This window comes from Trachemys scripta, chromosome 10 (assembly GCF_013100865.1).
Source record: "Trachemys scripta elegans isolate TJP31775 chromosome 10, CAS_Tse_1.0, whole genome shotgun sequence".
Lineage (NCBI taxonomy): Eukaryota > Metazoa > Chordata > Testudines > Emydidae > Trachemys > Trachemys scripta.
In genome coordinates, this window is record NC_048307.1 from 48,265,055 (window position 1) to 48,269,975 (window position 4,921).

The 4,921-nt window shown below is 50.7% G+C and overlaps 1 protein-coding gene across 1 annotated transcript in view; it reads right to left on the reverse strand.

Annotated features, from left to right (window-relative positions):
* SNUPN (snurportin 1) overlaps window positions 1-840 on the reverse strand; it is a 12,626-nt gene extending 11,786 nt beyond the window's left edge. Inside the window, exon 1 of the mRNA XM_034784546.1 lies at window positions 706-840. The gene's annotated coding sequence lies outside the window, so the exon portion shown is untranslated. The remainder of the gene's footprint in view (window positions 1-705) is intronic.
* Window positions 841-4,921: the final 4,081 nt, after the last annotated feature.

Sequence of the window (4,921 nt, forward strand, 5' to 3'; positions counted from 1 at the left end):
GGGAGGTGGGGAAGGAGGGATGGGATCAGAGGAGGGCGGTGGGTAGCGGGGAATGGAGGGATGGGAGGTGGGGAAGGAGGGATGGGATCAGAGGAGGGCGGTGGGTAGCGGGGAATGGAGGGACGGGAGGAGGGGAGGGGACGGGAGGTGGGGAAGGAGGGATGGGATCAGAGGAGGGCGGTGGGTAGCGGGGAATGGAGGGACGGGAGGAGAAGAGGGGAGGGGAGGTGGGGAAGGAGGGATGGGATCAGAGGAGGGCGGGGGGTAGCGGGGAATGGAGGGACGGGAGGAGGAGAGGAGAGGAGAGGAGAGGAGAGGAGAGGAGGGATGGGATCAGAGGAAGGCGGTGGGTAGCAGGGAATGGAGGGATGGGAGGTGGGGAAGGAGAGATGGGATCAGAGGAGGNTGAGAGGAGGAGAGCGGAGGTGGGGAAGGAGGTAAGGGATCAGAGAAAGGCGGTGGGAAGCGGGGAATGGAGGGACGGGAGGAGGAGAGGGATGGGGAGGTGGGGAAGGAGGAATGGGATCAGAGGAGGGCGGTGGGTAGCGAGGAATGGAGGGACGGGAGGAGGGGAGGGGAGGTGGGGAAGGCGGGGTGGGATCAGGGGGTGGCAGACGGGAGCGGGGCTGGAAACGGCGGCCGGGCGGACGCAGAGTAGCAGAGGCCGCCCCGCCCCGCCCCGCCCTAGCCCGAAGCTCCGCTCACCGGGCCGCGCTCCAGCCGAGCCGAGCCGAGCCGCCGCCGCCACGAGGCCGCCGAGGCGGGTTCCGGCCGGGCCGAGCGGCCTCCTGCCCGGCGTTCCTGGCCCCGCCCCGCTGCCTGCGGAGCCTCCGCCGGGCCGCGGGGGAGGCTGCAGCGCTGCTAGGCCTGTAGCGCCAGAGCCGAGGGAGGCCGGATTAGGCCCAGCACGGACAGGGCCGGGGACGGAGCCGCCGCTTCCCCGGGCTGTCCGCAGCTAATTACTCGGGGGCGGCGCTGAATTGCGGGTGCCCGTGTCACCCCCCCCCCATGGGGCTGCTGTGCGCTGCACGGGCCTAGCCGAGGAGACAAGCCGGAGCCCCCCCGGCAACCTGCTCCCGCCGGCCCGGAGGTGGCAGTGGGGAGAGCTCGCAAAAATGAAGAGCCTCGGATGTCAGTAGCAAATCGGGCCGGCTGCTGCTGGGACCTGCCCCCACGGCGCTTGCCGTGTCAGGCCCCGATCCGGCAAACCCGTCTCGGTGCTCAGGCGCCTTATGCCCATTGGTTCCAGCACCTAAATCCCTCTGGGGAGCTGGGCCTTGGAGTGCGTGAGGAGGCCAAGAGTGCAGCTTATAGGCTTGGAAAGGGGTAGATTGTGATCACTAGATGTCAGGTTCACCGCACACCCACAAACTGCCAACACAATATTTCCATCAACAATCATGGAAATTTGCAGCTAGGCAAAGGGAGGGGAATGGCGCTTGAGAACTTGTGTTTAAGGATCTTTAATTTGTGTATTTTGACATGTGATGTTGACAGTTTGTGTCTTAAGGGTTCTAGAGCATTCTTTTTGAATCTCAACGTTTACTGTCATTAGATAATTGTCTGACCCCAGCCCATTGTTCCATAATCTGCAACTGTGAAAATTTAAATCGACACAAATCTGAAAAAAAATGCTTAAAAATAAACATATGACCTGTTGAAATTATAAAGAAAAAATAGAATTCTGCTACACCTATGCTTAAAGCATTTGCAGGATCTATTCTAGACCTAAATAATACTTACCATGACATCCTTAATGTGTCCCATCTCTGGTTCATTTTATAGGGCCTCATCCTGCAAATGCTTAATCACCAGGGTAGCTTTGCTTGTGCAAGTTCTCCCATTGAAGTCAGTGAGACGACTCAAGGCTGCTCATGTGCATAAGAATATTCAGGATCTGCCCCATACCCCAGGTTCCACAAAAGTGGAATAATAATAATGATTAACAATAAATATCCAAGTTAAATGAGACATAATTAAAGCAAATTTGGCCTGTCATGCCTCTCCACACAGGAGTTCTGAATTAAGAAGACAAGATTTGGTTTGCCCTTTTGTACCTTATTGTGTGTACAGCACCACAGACATATGCTCTTTTGCAGTAGGAAAAATAAACAGCAAACATAATCCTGGCCTTCCAGTGCAGACTTTATAAAGACACAAATAGATACAGTGTAAATGACACCGGTAGAAGACAGCAGCGTTGGGTTGGGATGTTTGCACACTTTGGCCTTGTGGGACAAGTGGATTGTTAGGAGCAGAGCTGTGGGATATTTCAATTGGGTGGCAATTTCAAAAAGTAAAAAAAAAAAAATTAGTTTTGGGTCAGACCAATAACAAAATTTTCAAATTTTTGGCAAATTGAAAAGTCAAGACTATAACAGGGTTCAAAAAAGAACTAGATAAATTAATGGAAGATATGTCTATCAATGGCTATTAGCTGGGATGGGCAGGGATGGTGTCCCTAGCCTCTGTTTGCCAGAAGCTGGGAATGGGCGACAGGGGATGGATCACTTGGTGGTTACCTGTTCTGTTCATTCCCTCTGGGGTACCTGGCATTGGCCACTGTCGGAAGACAGGATGCTGGGCTAGATGGACCTTTGGTCTGACTCAGTATGGCCGTTCTTATGTGAAAACCAATTTCATTTCAGGTCAAGCAAAATGTTTTGTTTAGATTTCAGCCATGTTTTAACACTTTCGAACTTTGAAAAAAATAAAAGAAATTTTGAAAGAAAAAAGTAATTTCATACCAAAAAAATCAAAACATTTTGATTTTTTCAGAATTGTTTTTCTTGGAAACAAACTTCAAAACTGGCATGAATTCGCAAAATGTTTTGGTGTAGCTGAATTTGCATTTTTCAGCAAAAATTTTAAACCAAAAATTGTAAATGGCCTGATTCTGTAAGGTGCTGAGCTCCTCTTGGGAGATGCTGGATGTCACCACTCCCACTACCTTCCATAGGAGTTGAAGGTGCTCAGCACCTTGTGAGATTGGGCGCTGAGTGAAAGTTGATTGGTCCAGTGATGAAGGTATGAAGTTGGGAGTGGGAAAAGGAGCCAAAGGGCCTTCTGTAGTCATTTAAACCACCTCAGAGTGGGTGTAAAAGTTGCATAGGGTGCAAATGACTAAACAAGGTGCTGGGTAATGCTGAATCTGGCCCTTTAAAGCAGACAGGATTGAAGTTTGGGAGCAGAGATCTAAAAATCAGCTGTTAACCACCCTGCCATGATACTGTATGAAAATATCTCATGTAGAATCTGCCTTTGCAAATCATAGCAAACTGACTGGCACAGGCCACCCTATAAAAATTAAGCTTTTTGAAGGTGATAAAAAACAAAACAAAAAACAATTAACACCTGAAGCTAGGATTGTATAAAGCCAGTAAATGTGTGTATTAAAACATCGGCGTTGGACTGATTAAAAGAGATCACACTGTTTCTCTTGGCTAGGCACTCACAGACTTCACTTTTGTTTACTTCCTATAAAGTAGGATGAGTGGATGAGCTGCGAAAATTGAGAAACTCCCCCTTTCCCTGTTTCTTTGTATTTACAGTCTCGGGCATCTTACTAGATATTAACACAGTATGGGCCGCATTCAGACCCGCAGTCAGCAGGAGCAGCTCCACTGGCTCTGCGTTTTGCCTCCTGCACACGGCCTGAATTCAGCTCCATGTGTCTCACTGAACGCACCAGCTTTTGAATTCAACAAAAATGATAAAGCTGTAAACAAAACCTAAATAGAAAGAGGCCCAGCCTTCAGATGTGATGTTCTGTTCCTGCGATCACAGGACAATGGAAATACCAGTGTATCCTGCAGTTATTTGTAGTGACACCCTTGGGTCCAATACCGATTTGGGAAAATGTAGACATTAATTAATTACTATTTTTAAGCACTGATAATCAGGGCCGCCCAGACGATTCAGGGGGCTTGGGGCAAAGCGGGGGAGCTTGTACTCACCGGGCAGCGCTCCGAGTCTTCGGCAGCACTGAAGGGCCCCCCGCCGCCGAAATGCTGCCAAAGACCCGAAGCGATTGAAGGGCCCCCCGCCGCTGAAATGCCGCCATAGACCCAGACCGCCGCTGGGTGAGGAAAGGTATTGTCGGCCAGGGCTTGCGGGGCTCCTGCGGGGCCCAGGGCCTGGGGCAAATTGCCCCACTTGCCCCCCTCCCCGGGCGGCCCTGCCAATAATGGGCCAGGCATGATACAAGCCTTCAAATACAGATACTCCCTGCACCAGTGAGATGTAATCTAAGGCCCTGATCCTGCAAGTGGGGCAACGTGTTCATTTATGGGGAGCAACTTGCAGGACTGGGGTCTCAATTAGACAGGCAGAGGAGATATGACACACTAGGGGCCAAATTTTCCACTTGTTTCTGGTTTACATTGGTGTGACTCCATTGACTTTAATGGAGTTGTTCCTTGTTTGTATCTGTGCAAAGGACAGGAAAATCAAGCTCTAGATCTGTAGGTTTTTGTTATAACAATAATTATTAAAATTATTAACTTATAATAAGGGAATTGGCAGTGTGTCCTTGTGGCTAGTGCACTGGACTAGGACTCAGGAGACCTGGTTCTATTCCCATCTCTGCTACTGGCCTGCTGGGAGAGTTTACACAAGTCACTTCACCATCCGTGCCTCAGTTTCTCCATCTGTAAAATGGGGATAACCATACTGACCTCCTTTGTAAAGCCGGTTGATATCTACTGATGAAAAGCTAGGTATTATCCGCTTCAGCTCTGAACACCCCTGAATGCTGGAAGTGCTCAGATCCAGCTGCGCATGAGGCCCTCTGATGTTCAGGAAGATAAATGCCCCCCATTGACAAGAAACCCAGCTCCCGGGGCCAGCTGTGCTGGCTGCCTGTAGAGGGCAGCCTGTGACCTAGCTGGGCTCCCCGCTGCCTGGCTCTGTGTTCGCCTGA